Source organism: Sebastes fasciatus, chromosome 16, assembly GCF_043250625.1.
Source record: "Sebastes fasciatus isolate fSebFas1 chromosome 16, fSebFas1.pri, whole genome shotgun sequence".
Lineage (NCBI taxonomy): Eukaryota > Metazoa > Chordata > Actinopteri > Perciformes > Sebastidae > Sebastes > Sebastes fasciatus.
The window spans coordinates 10,364,707-10,383,473 of record NC_133810.1 but is presented as its reverse complement, the minus strand read 5'-3'; positions in this window follow the sequence as shown (position 1 = coordinate 10,383,473).

The following is an 18,767-nucleotide window of genomic DNA, read 5'->3' as shown; positions in this document are numbered from 1 at the left end:
TCCTTTACATAAGAACATTATCACTGGACGTAACGTGGGGTTTTGCAGAATTGTCCAATATAAACATTTTTGTCTGGCGATAGGACAAAGATCTAAAGGTAATCATCGTTTTTATTAGAGGAATAATTACATTTTTAAATATACTCCAAGCTGCCAGCAAATGTGTCTGATATAAATTAAACCATATATATATATAAGACAACCATCTTTTCCCAAAACCAACACTTATTTAGCTGCTTCAGTTTCAGGTTCCTGGCTGGCTATTTATAGGCCTTCCCATGAGATGTATTGTAATAGAAAATGTAAAGGGGCCGCATTTGTTGTTGAAAATTAGCAGTTTATGACAGTAATTTCTCAGCTGTTTCCCAGCTACACAGGAAGTTTTGCATGTTTTGCAGTTGGTAAAAGCTGGTTTGTTTGAAAACTGAGTTTCCAAAAGACCCAGACAGAAAGAGAAAATATTCATTAGAGCGCCTGATACACAGAAACCAGACACACACAGAGCAAAGGATGAGGATAAGTGGCGGAAATATGCAGATATGAATTAGGCAACAGGGTTAAAGCTGTGCTCTCAGTTTGTTCAGTTTAGACAAAGAAGACAAACTGCATTGTTAGCGTTGCCAACAACAACAACGATCATGGCTGAAGAGAAAAGAGTGCCACCTCTCATCAACATAAATTGGAAGAGAAGAGACAGCGTCGCCTACGCAGTCCTGAATGAAAGAAAAAGCAGAGATCTCTGGGATTACCACATTAAACTCACCCTCACTCACCACAGACAAGAGCACTGACTAAACATTGGGAGTCTACAGGCATCTTTCACATCATTTAATCACATCTATACTTAACATATTAATTTGGCATTTGAGGATTAGTTTGTTAAATTACACTGGCGACTGTTGGTTTCTATGATAGATAGAGTGCTTTGGGTTTTAGCACAGCCGTTCTGGGAATGAGTCACAGCATTATACTCCTCAGACTGAGACAAACAGAGATTACTGGGCTTACCTACCGCCACACAGGTAGACACTCTGTCAAACACACATGCATGACACACACACACACACACATTAGACAAAAGCTAAAGCTCTAAGATACACACAATTAAACACAAGCACTAAAGGCAAGAAAACGGATCCGGCACGGTTGCAATCAATTTGGAAACAAGATCTCTATTGATAGCAATTTAAGGTGTCGTTTGAGTTTAATTCAGTGTGTTAAAAAGATGCATCATCTTTGTCTTTTACTGTCATGAAAAGCATTTTGCAACTTTTGTTTTTTTAATAAGTAGCTTAAGCAAGAGGTGTAGATTTCAAATGTGCATTTCTAAAACCAATGGATTCTGTTGAATCGTTTCTAGGAAGCTTTTATGTACGAAATAAACAGAAAAATTTACCTTATGATCTCATCAGCGACCCGTGGCTTGTGAAAATCATCAGACAACTACTTTTTGAAGCCAGCTTACTACCTCAGCATACAGCGTTTTATTTATTTAACCTTGATTCAGTCCTCACCATCAAGTACCTGGTGGTTCTATTAATGGAGCTTCTACTGTGTTTTTACATAAATGTGTACATGGATGTGTCTTTTAATGTACCCTTTTTAATAGCAGATTTTGCACATGCAAACCAAAGATAAATGTCTGCCTTTTGTATGCAAAAAGTCGACTATTAAGCTCACATAGATGCAGGGTTTAAGTACAGGCTGCCCTGCAACAAGAGATTAATGTGGATTATTTGAAATGTGAATCTGTGCGCAATGAAAAGAGTGAAGAAAGAAAAATAATACAATAAGAATTTGTCTTAATGTTCACTTGTTTAGTTTTTTTGGCAGAGCAACATGTGTTGAGATTCCTACTTTACAGCTGCATAAAACTGTGTGTGAAACCTGATGATGTTACGATGCACATTTAATTCATTCTTTTCATTGTTGAGTAATGTCTTGTAAATTAATTCTTCTTTCCACCCGTTATTGGACAGGTTGGGTCACCCTGCCTTACCGAAAAGAGTTTTATTAGTCTGTGTTTGAAAGGAGAGTTTTAGTGTCCTGAGATGATCTCAGTGTTGTTTCGGAGCCTTCGCCGCCACGACGACAAACTACTGGAGGAAACAATGACTCCCTGTAGAATAGCTGCCATGAAAACGGTTCAAATTAAAAGACACTGATAAACATTGTCGGGAGCTTTAATTGCATCAGTTGTCAAACACCTCTATTAAAAACATCATGAAAATAATTTAATTTATTAATTTAATTAAGGTTAGGTTTAATCAATTAAATTGTTAATATATATATATATATATATATTACTATTAATATGTAATTAAATTACATTTACTTTAATTCAATTAAACCACATTGGCATTATATCATCATCATCATCATCATCATCATGTGATTAAATTACATTTACTGGGGGATTTACTTTAATTAATTGTCATTATATTATTATTATTATTATTATTATTATTATTATTATTATCATTATTATATTAATAATATTATTATCATCATCATCATTATTGTTATTAATATTAATAATAACAATAATCATAATGATGTTATTGTGTAAATACATTACATTTACTTTAATTGAATTAAACCTTATAGTGATTATACTTGCATACAATGAAACATAGTTACAGGATAGTGCAACCTGCTAAAACTAATTAAAGTATACAATAAATAACTGTAAATTATCTTGCCAAATATTGCACATAACTTTTAAAATGTACAGTGTTTTATACACTGTAACAGTGTTGGAAATTAGAAACCAGTCAAATTTCCTTCACTCACCAGCCAAAGAGCAATGGTAATCTATTGAGTGGCTGGTGCAATTTGAACATTCACTATAGCCGACTTTATATTTGCAGGTGGATAAAAAAGTTCATTTTGAGAGATAATGTCAGTATTTTACTTAAGATTTTAAATATCAAATAAAATAGCCTTTTGCTTGAATATTGCAGATCTTGTTTTATTATTTTTCACAAGTAGTTTCACACTGCCAGTTTAAACAAGAAAGTGGCTGGTAGATTTTGGAATCAAAAAAGTTAATTTCCAACCCTGATGACTGCAAACATGCTATACAAGCAGGCATAATCACAGTGCAAAGGATTATCTTTACATTTTTGGAATAAGATCAAATAAAAGTTGAACATTGACGTGTAGCCTATACTCCTGGAGCTCTTGTAGTGTGTTATACTGTTGTATTTATTTACTGTATATCTAAAGATTCCTTTAAATCTACTATACTTTTCCCAGTTGAATTCTTATGTCTTATATCTTGTGTCAGATCAAATATTATTACTGCTATTCCTAATTTGGTTATTTTTGCAGTGTGAACAATTCAAACTATCAGAGCTTGACGGTTCATTCTTGATCATATAAACAGCAGTTTGACAAAGAAAAAATCAATACAAAGTCAATCCAACTAGTTGTTTCCAGATCTTTCAACCACATCTCGTGGCCTTCGATGTCACACAGATGGATTTGTTCGTTATCACATGACCACGGTATGGAACCGCAGTGACGTGAATAACAGGTGGTCGATTGTGGATGATGTACTTGATCTTTTTTCCAGCCGTGGACGACCACCTGTTATCGGTTACGTGACCCAAACTCCATATAAAAATGTAGGTAAAAGCTTTGGAATCAGCAAATGTGCTGGACTTTATGTTGACTTGTGTTTTTTTTTTCAAACTGTTTCCCTGTTGAATTTACCTTCAGACCATTACGCCCATTATGTTTGCATGACACTGTATACCGTCGGCTACAGTAAGTCAATGGGAAGACTCCATAATAAATGTGCTTGTTTGAGTGTCAGTGCTCAAATTACAACACACACATACCCTCACATATGTAGACATACACAAGGAAACACACACACAAACACGCACACACATATACACACACACAAACTCACGAAAACACACAAAAACACACACCTCTCACCCTCAACCCAATTCCACAGCCGTCTACTGCGTACATTGTCTGCTGCTCCCGAAAAACGAATTAGTCACACATGTTTGCATTTGTACACAAACCCGCCCAGCAACAAACACAACAGGCGCTCGGGGTCATACACGCATGTGCACACACACACACACACACACACACACACACACACACACACACACAGACGCATGCATGAACACACACACAGACGCATGCATGAACACACTCGCGTAACACACATGTGCATAACTACACACACAGAAACATGTGAGGATGTTTAAACAAACATACGTGAAGACAAACACACCAATATGAGCGCACACCTCTGTAGCACACTCACACTCACACTCACACACTCACACACTCACACACTCACACACACTACATTGGTGGTCCTGCCTGGAGAGGAGCTAAAGCTCCGTGTCTTTTGTCTCTCGTGGGAGGCCCAGACAAAAGCAACAGCCTGACAGGTAAACAAGCCGTCATGTTTGGGCAGACCTACCTGAGAAAGGCTCTCACCCTTCTCAGCCTCACCCGACACACCCTCCTCCCACCGCTCTCCCACCGATGCCGCCTCCAGTCTGCGGCTTTTCTTCCCCAAAGTTCCTCCCTGCATCTCCTAGTCTCTCCCTCACTCTTTCCCCTCAGTCGTTGAACTTTGCTTCGTAAACCTGAACAGAAACGTTGTGAGTCCTGACAGGTGATATAACATACCGCGTGTCAGCCATATTGGAGGTCCATAGCTCCAGAGCAACAACTGATTATATTTATGAACATACAACTTGTAAATTCCACAGATGTGACTAAACATGTGCTATTTCTGAGTTAAAACTGGTTACCACTACATGCTTACGATATGTTAGCTATGTTATATGTTAGCCCCTTCAGGGCGATGAGAGACCCCTCTGCTCCGCTTGGGTTTATTTCACGACAAAGACCAGCTCGCTGTACATCATCCCTTACTTAGCACAGTTATTCTGCAGCTATGTAGATGTAGTGTTAGTAGCCAGTGGTGGAAAGTGAGTTTATTTACTCAAGTACTAGAGCAAATCTGAGGTATTTGTACTTTAATTTTCTGCAACTTTACTTCAACTCCACTAATTCTAAGAGGGAAATATTGTACTTTTAATCCACTGTATTTATTTTATACCTGCACGAGTTACTTTACAGATTAAGATTTTTTTGTAAAAACACAACGATAAGCTTATAAATTGCATTGCTAAAGATTAAAGTAGTGTTTCCCAACCTTTTTGGCTTGTGAACCTTTACACTGTTTCACAACACATTTCAGATGTCTGTGAGAACAAGAACAAGTTATTACAACATGTTTTGGAATACTTTGCATTAGGGCTGTCATTATATCAAATTTTCACAACACGATTGTTGTGGTCAAAAGAATTCACGGTAACGATTTTAATCGCAATATCTGTGGATAATTTGAAAAATAAATAATGCAGTCAAACTAATCTTTGACTTGTTTTTTTTGTCTCTTTTTGGCAAATGTGTAGGGAGGTATTGACCGTAACTGTACAAAAGCGTGATATAAAATGGCACTGGATTATTTACATTATCCTAGTGTAGCTTATTATTAATATGATAATATTTTATTTTGTAAATATCACGGTTATCGTCAATATCCGTATATCGCGACACCCCTACTCTGCATTGACTGCTCCCTCTGTCTTATTCTGCATCCAATGTATGCGTCAGGTGTCAGTTTATGATCCAACGCGTCACTATGTGGAGACTAAAGATCGTTTCTGTCCCAATATCCGACAATAAATGTAAACATACGGTCCCAAACTATTCACCTGTAACGTGAAGTTAGTAAATGATCAGCTACATCACAACTTGTTTTTAATCTGTTAAACAATAATTGTTCCATTGGGCCTTTTTACTTGAATGTTGGGACACTTCCAGGCTTGATTCTAGCTCCTCGACATGATTCCCAAGAGATCAATGACACAATGGCTCTAGTGCCATGTTCATTGTGCCACTACACTGTCTTGTGTTTCACAAGACAGAAAAAGAGAAAAAGATGTGATCTGGCCAGGCAGCGCATGACATCATATCGTCATGGTTTATTCGTGGTTGGTAATAGAGGTTAGTAAATGTCATGGATGATTTAATGGCCCTTTTAACATCAGAGTATGTTTGTTATAGCAAAGGTTCTAATACAGCATAATGCAGCTCCAGACCACAGAGCAGAGTATTTAAATGCTGTTTCAGAGGTTTTTCTACCCAAGAACAACATTTCCACTACAATGCTGAATATGTGGAATTTTTTGCCAGCTATTTAGTCCAAAAATAGCACCTTCACGTTTCCATATTGGTCAAATCGTCATTATTCTTATTACAATGGGTTTCAACAAGTTTGGGAAACACTGAATGTTTGTCAGTTTTGGCATGGAAACTGAAATGTATCATCCTGGTTCACAAATATTGGTCAAAGCCAAATTATCAGAGCATTAGGCCAATGACATTTGGTTTGATGTGTGTATAATTCGACCTCACACGCAGCTATCGTAAGTGCACAGAGGTGCGCACACACACACACACACACACACTGAAGCAGCAAATCCCTGCCAACTTCAGCCTTTCCAAACAATTCAAAACATTTGGGAATTAAGTCTCATAAGACGAGAGTCTAACAAAAGCACCTGCTTTATCACTGGAGTGTACTCCTAGCGTTCCCCTCCAACTAAACATTGGGAACCAGTTTTTTCATTCTGCACAGCAGATGTGAGATGGTGGACGATCACGACCACAGGGACGGAGACGGAGGGAGGGAGGGAGAGAGACGACCAAAAAACAGACAACGAATAACGAATGAGGTGTTGTAAAGAAATAAGAAGAAGACTGGTGGAAAGATCAGGGATGAAGTGGAGAGTAGGTTACTCAGTTTCCAGTAGTGCTGTTTCCCCAATTCTTATGTGTAATAATAGAGCTTAAATGCCTTTTTAGTTGGGCAACATACTGTACGGCAATTTCATTTAAAGCTGGACCATTACAAACAAATAACACATTCTTCCTCTTACAGATTAAAAGGTTAATTCATAAGCAATAAAACACGCAATACACACAGGTATTTTACTGCTACAAATTTACTTGGTCTGGTATGACCAATAGTGTAAATCACAAGTTTCACCGTGATACGATATTATATTGATTATTTGGCCAATGATACGATATTTGCTGTCACAATAGGATTTCGATTCAATTCATGGGCCTGCGATCGATACGAGACGATATCATACGCCCATTTAACACAATCAGTTACATTTATATCAACTTACAAAAAGCGACTAAAATATGATTTGACAATTGTATTACCGGGCTCTGTAGGAATGAGGTGCGCCCGGATGGAAATGGTGACACAGACATGCCATGGGAATTTCAAAATAAAGGCGTATGTTAAAGATGACGATATGTATCAATGTTTTCACTTTGCATCGATGATATTGGAGCGTTGAATCGATGTATTGAACCAGATCGATGGATCGTTACACCCCCTAACCAGTATTATATTATTGTATGTTACTGAGTCAGTTTGCAGACTTTTTCTTCTCTACTTGTGCTTCTCTTACACAAGAACAGTGGCGAAGTAAGGCCTGCAGCAAGCTGCCATGCAATGTCTATGGAAAGCTACAGCGGCCGCTCCCGAGCTCTGCAAGCTACAGCTGCTTGATTCTGCGTTGAAGTGCAGCCAAACTAAACGGTGGGAAAAGTTTAACCTTCAGCAGCGAAGGGCGGCCAGAGAATACCTGCAGCCAATCAGTAAACAGGTCCTGTGACTCCTGTGGCACGTTGACCTGTGTTACAAAGAATTTCTTCCCACCTAAAACACATGAACACGCCTCCCACCCACAGAGAAATTTTGTTATTGCAGTAAGCCGCACTTCGCCGCTGCCGTGACGACATCATTTGTCAGTTCCTTCCAAAAATGTTAAGGTCAACGTGGTTAAGGTTTGGTTAAGTGTAGGCACAAAAACAATTTGGTTGGGTCTAGGGAACGATCATTGTCTGGATTAATAATACATCAGGTTTATATAGCACTTATTAAACTTCTCAAGGATGCTTTACATACTGTAGAATAAAATAAAGGATAAAAAAACAAGCAGTAAACTTTTTAAAATAGACAAAAAAAAAAAAAAGTACTTCGTTAAGGGAGATTAATCATCAAGGTTATAATACTAAACACGTGTTTAAGGTTAGGTTAGGTTAAAGAAATACGCCATATACTTTAAAATCATAAAACAGATTTATTTTTCCAACTGTGATTGTAACGGTTGTGGAAGACACAGACAAACAATGTCGTCCTGTCGATGGGCGGCGTTGCGTTGTTCTGGATGACAAATAATGTATTTCGTTGTTTAATATGAAGGACTAATTGACAAACACACCTCCTGGTTACAGATACGAATTACAGACTGGGATGCATCGGCATCAAACTTGTTACCGATTGACAATTAGCAAACAAATGTTTAGATTTTATATTTCATAAAGGACTGTCTTAACGGTGTGTTGTTTGTGCTACACCGCCAAAACATTGTATTTATATGTAATTCTTTATTCACAATAAAATTCTCAATATGTGCAGAACTGCTAATAAATGCATACGTATGTATTAATCTTAATAAAGCAACAAAAAAACCTTAGTAAAGGTTTAACAATGACATAATAGGTATTTAAACTCAATAAATGTGTTCAATGCTATTATAAACAATTATAAAAAAAACAACTCTTTTATTAACTTTCTTAAGCAGTCTATAAACTGTTAAGTTTCTTATAAGTGCTTATAATCCAACAATAATTGTGTTTATGATGCTATTATTAACACTTATATAGTCTTATTAAAACATAATGTTATAATGTTTTATAAGGACTTATAAGTTTTTTTTTACCTATTAACTAATGCTTATTACAAGGACCTTAATATAAAGTGCTATCCTTCTCGGTAAGCTTAATAGATTTTCTACTATACAGCATTTGGACAGTGATTGTGCTTCACCAGCGAGAGGTCATAGGTCACTGGTTTTATAGAAAGCTACATCATCAGATAAGACTGACGGAGGAGGAGCAGTAAAGACAGAAGAGTTGAACGCTGTGTTACACGAGAAGCCGTGTGAGGCGTTTTTTTTTTTTTGCGTGCGCTGCTGTGGGAAAACACTCGTTCCTGACTGAGGATAACCAGAGTCCCAGCAGTTCCTCCCTAACTCCTCTTTAACCTGGCCTGCTCCGTCAGGCTACTGTGTGTGTGTGTGTGTGTGTGTGTGTGTGTTTGCATTAGTGTGTGTGTATACCTGTGTTAATCCATACCTGTGTCTGCGTGTCTGGCTCAGTGCACAGCATGGGAAAGAATGAAGAGGAGAAAATATAGCAGAGGAGGAGGACACAAGTTGCTCCCTCTAGAGCTAAAATTTATAGAAGCTTCTCATGAACAACATTCAGACTTAAGAGCAAATCTCAGCCACAGCTGAGACAAATATGATACGGGAGAGGTGGTACCAAAGTAACACTTTTCAGATAAACGCCATTTTTAAAAGGCAATGTTTCAGACAGAAACAAATTTTTGCTGTGATCAACAACTCACATGTGTGTTGTATCAATACCGGGTGTTATTTTGTACCAATGTGGAACGACTTTGGTATAATTTGACTTTGAAGGGACGTTGCGCGTTGTTACTTTCGACACCGTCAGTCGGGATGAAAATAACACGACGGTATAAACTTGAATTGTTTATGTTGTTCTATTAAACATATCTGATGATGTCCTTGTTAATATGTGCTGCAGTTTGGCATATCAGAATTGTATGGGCTCAGAGAAAATCGACTTTCGTCCGGCGTTACTTTCGTACCGGCTCTCCCCTATTGATACCAAAACTGCCATACTTCTGATACGTTATGGGGCGACAAAATTGTGTGTAAAAAGATGTTGATCATCCATTTTTGATGTTGGTTTCAGTCATGCTCTGACATGTTTTTACTCTGTATAAAAATAAGCATCTGGCATAAACCCGGCCATAGATCAAACCATTTTGTAGCCTATTTTATAAATCATAGCTATCAGGATAGACCTAAATCTTCATGGACAGGTTAATCCTCTTACTCTTACTCTCTACATAAGGATGCAGCGTTCATATTCAAAACACTTCACAAAAGTAGACTCCTAACTGCCTTTTACAGAAGTTCAGGATTTGAGAGATTTTGATTGATGAACTTGAAAGAAAAAGATGAAGAAAACATGTATGTTGCTGCTTTAAAAGGGAAGTCTTCAGAAGAAGCTCCAGGCCTCTGTGCACTTTTATTGGCCTTGCTAATGACACAGTGTTTGTGCGATTTTTATCAGAAAGCAGAATGTGAGAAGGAGCTAAAGTGCTTCTTGCTAAAGACTCTCGTGTACAGCTTTAGAGCAGCACATGCCGTTTTATCTGACAATCAAGATAAAACTGCCAGGGTGAGTTCACCGCTTCGGCTTTTCCTACTCTCCATTCCCATACCTGGATCATGTGGAATTCCCAGAGAAGGGCAGTAAATTGTCCATCAGGGCGACGTTGTCCTCTCCCTCCTGAATACCTTCGACTCTGAGAAAAAGAGACAGGAGAGGAGGCATGTTGAGTTTCACCTACGTGTCCTTTCTGAAAAACACATACATCACTTCTTTTTTTTTTTTTTTTTTTAAAGGGAGGATGTGAGCCTGAGATGGAGCAGTGTGCGTGTGTGTGTGTTCAGTCCGTGACTTTCTCAGGTCCAACATCTTCCCAGATCAAGTGAAAAGCGGCTGTGCTTTGTGAGAAATAAAATACGTGGTTGACCTTTTGTTGATGGACAAATACGGCTGAGGTTCCTGAGCAAATATGTAGAGGAGGCTCAATCAACCTCGGCGGTTGCTCTTGATCAATATACGACGCTTACAGGCCGCAGAGAAGTTCAAACCTCGCCAAGAACATGTCAGCTCAATTGGCTAACGTCCAGAATGCCGTTTCAAGAAATGAAATCCACTGCAGGTGGTTTTATAAAGCGATGCAGTGGTCAATTCAGGACACGTTGTCAGTTCTCTGAAAGCTGAGGTGTAAGTCAATATGTTGTAGACATTCATCATTGGATCTGAGGCCCACAGTCCGGTACATAAAAGTCAGTTTGACCTGACAGTGTTTCAGGTTTTCTCATCTTCATAACTCAAGTAATAATGCAGCAAACCTGTAGAAAGTGAGACTTCTAATGAGAGGCACATTGGACTTTTAAGTACAAACATTTTGTCTATTAATCAAAACAGAAACAAGCCTATAAAATGCCAACATCAAAGTCCCCATAGTTAAAGAAAGAGTTCAGCCTTTTAGGAAATGTGCTCATTCGCTGTGATGACATGAATCCAGGAGGTCGCTGCACCTGGCCAAGAAATAGTCCAGCACATAACCTCTTGATGTTTTTACACTTTTTTTGGTGACCAAAATGTTACAATTAACTTTGATGAACAGAAAACACACTGTGAAAGGGTTAAAGTTCTAGGACAAAAATACAGACAACTCCCAGACTGGACAACACCATGGTAGCTACCTGTCAATCACAAGGCGGCCACGCCCTAAAGCATACATACACATACACTTAGGTCTTTGCGCCAAGTTTAGTGAAATTTGATGGACAAATTTGCAACGTCAAAAAAACAGCAAACTGTTTTGACATTAGGAGAAGACATTGGACCGTCTTTGGAAACTGTTTGGAAAAGGGCAGGCATTTGGCAGGTGATTGGATGAACCATCTGTCAATCAAACTCTTGCCGAAGCCGGTCGGGAGAAGAGCGAAAACATCTTGTCCATCGAGAAAAACCTTCAGTGCCGTTCTTTGCTCTCCTTTCAATATGAAGAAATACTCTCCAGTTCTGATATAACTGTTAACGTCTTCAGGAGCCACACCCGTAGCTGCCAGTAGCTCCTCACAGGACGCTGATTGTTGCACCGGCTTATGACAAGATTGATTTTCGTGTGATATGTGATCCCGCGATTTACACGTCTCATGTTGTGACATTGCGAGAATCCACCTGTCGTGCAAGATGAGCGGCCCTACTGTTGAGCCAAAAACGGTGGAAGATATCCTCCTAGCTCATGTCAGTTCACACAGTTCTTGCAAAATACAAATTCCAACGCCAAAGCCCTTTGGCCTATTTGCCTTCAGTAGTTACACAGTGTCAAGTACCTAGCGTGAACTATATATTTCTTACATATGCTTTGCATTCCATTGTTGACCTAGCTAGGTCAACTTGCTAATAAGTAGTATTAGCTAGAAAACTAAGCTTCAAGTACATTTTGAAGCAACATCTGACGGAATCTCACTCCGTCACTTTCTGGCGTGACCATCAGAGAAAGTTTAAGGTTATATGAAGTAACAGAAGCAGCCAAATACAATTTTTTCCGGTGTTTGCATAGCTTGCGTAACCTATTTTTTCAAAAGGTGGATCACAGTTACTCATCGTACCAGCAGAGCCACCAGAGGCACTGAACGGGTACCACAATAATTCAATTCAGAAGTATAGATCAGCATAAAGCCTGCAGTAAGTGAATGACCTCAAAGCTGCAGTGAGACATACGTGTGCTTTGAGGACATACAGCTGTACAAGTGTGTGAGCATGTGTGTGAGTGTACATGGGAGTGTGTTTATAACTGTTTACACTCTCCGGGTTCAAGCCTTTGCTCGGCCTGGTTCCACCGAGCAGGCAGGTACACACTGACAGGCAGGGAGGCCGAGGCAGCTTCTTAATCATTTCTCCCTCCTTTTTGTTTCTCTTTTGACAGTCCTTCGCTCTTGTGTGACGGCCCACATCGCCGCCCCGGCCTGCTTACCTTTTCAGGGCTCCTGAAGCGAGACTACTAATGCACTTGCTGCTCTGCTCGCAGCCTCGCCGCCTCGCCCTGAGCTCCAAACTCCCGTGACAGCGCAGGACGCTCACTTTGTCTGCCGTGTTTGTCCAAAAATTGTTTCAATATGTATTTTTGGGAACGGTAATGTTTGCATAATAAATCTTTGTGTCAGGAGAATACAAAAGGAGCTATAGGTCGAAACCTGGGTGGGTCGGATTGGACACTCTCTCTCTCTTTCCTCGTTTACTCTACTTTCCATTCTCTCTCTCTGCCAGGTTGTTTTTCCAGCCCGCTGTCAGTAGGTTTATATAGACATGTATCAGGCCCAGCGCAGAGGCTGGAGCTGCCTTCCCCGGAGTAACCTTTGGCAGTTCTCATGCCCCATGTTTTGCTACCATCACATGCCCAGTTCGAGGAAGGAGCTGAGAATCTGCAGAGATATACAACATGCTACAGAGAGAAACCACATGCTATAAACATTTTGTTGTCACACATTTCTAACATGATCCAACACCTATGAATCTAACATTAGTGCCAAAAAATCCAATTACCAAGCTATGTGCCGAGTAAGCTTCAAGCTCCTGGTCCTTATGCCAAAAACAACTTATCTAGAAATCACTCCTCAAGTACAATTTCATTACATTTAAACTAATCTCTTATTATGGGAACAACTTTACAAAAAAAGATTTTTACAGACACTCTGGGCAGCTCTGGTGAAGTTGAGTCGAGAGACAAAGAGGGGAGGGGAAGTAATGTACCTCAAATGATGGAAAATTGGATGTGCTTCCTCCTTTTAGCCCAAAAATGAGGAAGTGGAGCAGCAACAATTGACACAAGACAAAGAAACTGAGAGAACAAGTACAAGATCCTCACTGGCAGCAATTGTCAAAAAGTCACACTGACCTCAAGCACCAAGACAACTCAATTTCACTAAAACGACCTTAAACAGATTTATGCTTCTTTCTCATCAAATGTCCATTTGATGCTACATATTTGAAAACTCCATTTTAAAGAAAAGGGAGTGGGTCCTCTTCACGGAGTCCGTCATGTTGCTCCGCCATGTTTCTACAGTAGCCCAAAACGGACAAACAAAACACTGGCTCTAGAGTGAGACTTTCACGTTTTTATGTTACCTGAAGACCACCGTAGTTCTCAAGACGCTTGTGAAACTGCGGTAATGTGAGCCACGGAGTGCGAAACCGCGATGCCGCCGTCTGACTTCTGTTGCTCCTATAGTGTTATTACAGTATGGTAAGGATGGCCTCTGAGTGAGGTGATGGCGTTACCACGGTTTTGCACTTGGCAGCTCACGTTACCGCAGTCTTGGACTGGAAGGAGTGAGCGGAGGGGTACTCAGTTGGTTGCAATCTGCAACCACACCATTAGATACCACCAAATCCTACACACTGTACCTTTAAGGTTCGAGAAAAGATCTTGGTCGGGGCTAGAAGAAATCAACATTAACCAAATTACAGCAATGTCACACTACTTCCATCTTTGCTCGTCAGTCATTATTTGTGCTGCGACAATTCGTCCTTGACAGGGAAATGTAAAAATGGGTCATTTAAGTGTTTGACCAAGCGACAAATGCAGTCCGTCTTCGTGTGAGGACAGTCTCAGAATTGGTTCAGTTTATCCATCCATAAAATTGTGGAAATTGGGGTTTCTCTAATTATTTTTGTTGGATGTGGACTTTGTTTAATCTGTCAAAAGACAATCAATAGTTCGGCAAGGCAACGAAATCCATCTATTTTACTGTTTGTATCACTTAAATCACCTAAATGTGAAGAACCACACGGCCTAGTTGAGCTTCTTTGCTGCAAACCAAACAGTCTCTTGTAATCAGAGCAGCCACATGACCTTGTGGTTTTTATTGTCCCTCGCTGGTGACAGAAGCAGACAGAGAGGGGAAGAAGGGGGGGCGGACAGTTTTCCTCGATGAGCCAGAGGCTGGATTGAAAGCGGGGAAGCAGGGGAGGAGAGAGTATAGTGATCTTAGTGGGACGGCGCAGGGCAACGCTATCCCAAACACAGCAGAGTGCTATAAGCCTCCGCCATAAATCTCCGAGCTCGGCGAGCCACAGCCAAGCTTGTTCAGTGCTGTGTGCCGCTCCAGAGGCCAGAATCCAGATGTTGGAGGGAGACGGTAAATAAAACAATCTATCAAAACTGAAGAACCAAAAAGAAAAAAGAAAAAAGTGGGGGGGGGATTTTTTTCCTGCAACTGATATTGGAAATCTGTTTTAAGCAATTATCAATGAGGTTGTGTCCAATAACTCCCTCAGTGAGTGGAATCAGTACTTTAATCCCAATTGGGACAACACAGATATTATAGCAGCATGCAGCTCAAGGTGTTCCTGAATACAAAACAGGCCTGTTCCTCTGGATTAGTTTTTATCATTTATAGATGCAGGTGGATTGAAGGGATAAACAGATATGCAAACCTCATTGTGGAATAAATATCCGCAGCTTAAAATCTTATTGTGCCGAGCGTAGTGATGGTTTATTGTTTAAGACCTTTGCCTCTGGACATGAACTCCTGCTGGGACTGGATCCTGGAGGACCTATTTGTATCCTGTGTCCCTGCTGCTGTTGTGTCTTTCTCAGCTTTCATTTGGCCTGATAAACAAAGCACGAAAAGGGGAGCGCACTGCTCAGATTACTACAAAACATTTAATGTTAAAGATCTTTCTTTTTCAAGAAAACACACGCTCGTCCCATCTCGCCTTGTTTTCCGTTAAAAATTGAACAACAGATTCACTTAATCTGCCCAAATGAACCTCAGGTTTCAGCAGTTGAAGGAAATCAAGTCACAGGAAGTGGAAAATGTAGTTCTTGTCTCATCGATGTTAGATCTTTCGCTCTTTGTTTTGGTTTAAACTGATCTCAGTCTCGCCGGGTTGATGAACATGAGAGCGCTGCGTGCAGTTGGATGTCACATTACAGGATTTTAGGGATTTGTGGGTATTGAGGCTCACGCTGTTTTGAAACGGTTACCTGTTGCTGCCATTTGGAGCCGCCACCGTGCACAACAGCCTTGGTTTTCAATCCCAGAAGTGAAGTGAACTAAAGAAAACTTACTTATTAATATTATATTCCATTTCTGCCCATAGATGCCCCTAAATGCCACACACCGGTCCTTTAAGAAAACAACTCTGACAGAGTCACATCAAATGGAAATATTCTAGATGTCTTGGGCCTCATTTTATGCCCCAAATTCACTCTGATATATCTGGTATCTTTGGGAACTTTGGTGTCTCTCCGCTAACTCGATTTTGATAAATGGAGCCACTAATGAGGTCTGCAGTGTTGAAGAAATAAGAGGACATGGATAAAAATAATTGTTCTATCATAAAACAGTGAATTATTTCAAGATCAGATATCTTCACATGAATCTAAACTTCAACTCCAACCGAGGATGTGCTGCATTTTCACACCAGCAGTCAGTGATGAGTGACTGGAGTGAGGTGATGCTTTACTTTTGTGGATAATATTAAAACTGCTAAATTTCATGTTGAGTTCAGGAGTGTTCAACCTTCAAAATCAGCAGCCCTGAAGATATGATCATCATTCAGGATTAGTCAAAATCTGACAAAAAGGAACATTTCTTGAAGAGATGTTAAGATCTGGAATGAAAGAAGATGTCATTGTATTTATTACTTAATTAGCCAAAAGAAGTGATGAAAAGACGTTTTTTAGACCAGCTCCGTCCAAGCGTTTTGTGCTGGAGCTGCCCAGTTTTGGTGGTCGGCCTTTTAAATATTCTACCAAAAGGAAATATCACTTTAGCCAGCATTAGGTTTATGCTCAGATGAAAAACTGGAAGCTGGACGTCCGCTTCTCATCAGCACTAAGCCAAAGAGGCCCGCCGAGTTTGGATAAAGTGGAAAAAAGGGATGATGCCTCCTCTTGAAATGATGATCTATGCACCAGACCTGTTTACGTTGGTAATCTCCGAGCCCTGCGCAATCAAAACATCACTAATTTCACTGCCGATTGGAAACTGTGACATCTGCGTTTTCAACACACTTCAAGGGGGACTGCTTCAAAGAAAAAAAAAGAGAGGAGCTGGGAAGCATCCATTCTTCATAATAGCCCCAGTGATGAGAGGGTGACTTCATCTTTGTCCGCTCACATGTTTTAAAGTGGACAGATATCCATAGTGGAAACTTTATGCAGTAAATATCAAGACTGTCTGTCCAACAGACGGTTGTGTATCTGTCTGGGCAGGCTGGCTGGGTGAGTGTTTGGCTTGTTGACATGCAGGCGGACTCTCCGGCTCTGCTCCGAGTTAGAGAAAGGGCCGCGACGTCACAAAAAGGCTTTCCATCCTGTCGAGCTGCCCGGCGTCAAGCTCACAAAACCCTCCTGATTGATTCGACAGAGTCTGGACGGCATACGGTTCAAAAGCACTTCTCTGCTCCTCGCTCAGCGGAAACAGGCCTTACATACTAATGCCACCAGCTCTGCTTTATTATGATTGTCCTGGATGGGGAGCTCGCTGGGAGTCGCTGGTTGAAGGGACGAAGAAGAAGAAGAAGAACATCACTTTTTTAGATTAAAACTGCTGATTCTGCTATATGAACCAACACACATGACTCTGCAGGTGTATATGTGTGATAATGTATCCTCAACACACACTTATAACCTCCTCTGAACTCGTCTCCTGATGGGGTGTGAGCTTGTTTTCCACCTATTCCACCGCGCATCAGCCCTTCTGTTATTTAGGAATAACTATTTACGCTGCGGGGGTGACCATCAGACAGGCCCTGGCCACAGACACACACCTCCTCCCCCTTCACACACACTCCAAACGGGGCCAAATAATCCCTCCACCTATTTACACAGGAGAGATGAGGCCACGGCCTCACCTTCAGGGCACTACTTAACTCCTCGAGTCACTCGTTGAGTAATCACAGCATTCTCCTACCTGCCTACTGCCTAATTATAGAGAGAGTGTGTGAGTAGGACTCATTATTTAGCAATGCAGGCCTCCCAGGTAGACAATTACACAGGCGGATTTTGCATATTATTACTATTTTGTGGATACAGTTGCATGCTGGGAGCTGGGGTCAGTATTGTGGCCAATCAAGTAGGATGACTTGCATGTTTGAGGTGCAGACTTTGAGTTGCAGCAGTGGACTAATCTTACATAACTTGATCAAATTTGACTGTTAATGTTAACTTTTAAGTGCTTTTTAGCTATCTTGTGGTAGAACAGGCGAATAATTGTCTATTTTTTTACTTTATTTGGCAGAAAAATCTAGCAAAAGCTGCTTCTAACTAATCGCCTGGTGGGAAAAACAGATTTTTTGTGCACAGATTCAAGCCTGAGTGTTACATCACTGCATCACCTGAAGCTGCACTTCCATTTTGATACAGGAGTTTGTTTTTTTTAAAACAGCTGACTTGTGAGGATAGGTGTCTCCAAGAGGCCCCATGGGAAGGAGGTCTGTCCATGTCCTGGAGGGAGGCCCTCAGCTCCCCTTTAATCCCTCCAGGATCCCTCTCTCAGAGCCAGAGCTTTGCATCGTGCGCAGCTCTTGGCCGAGTTAAAAAGGAAAGTGTAAGGGTGGGACAAATTTCACACTTTCTCCCATGTCTCAGGCCAAAAGAAGGAGCTTGTAAACCCAAGTATGTGGAGCTGGAAATATTCTCTCTGCCACACAGACGCTGTGGTGGTTCAAGTGGTGGGACTATGGCTGTGCGTGGGATGCACATGTTGGCCGTGGACGTTTCAAATCCAGAGCAAGTTTTTGTACATGAAAAAAAAAAAACACTTATAATGGCTTTTCAGATATGGCGACTGGACATGTAAAATTATAAAAAAATATATATATTATATTGTTTTATTTTCACTTTCATTGCTTTATTAAATTATGTATTTATTTATTTATTATTCTATTAATTTATTTATTTATTCTTCTATTTATTTAAAGTTGTAATCAGTGATCCAGTCCGC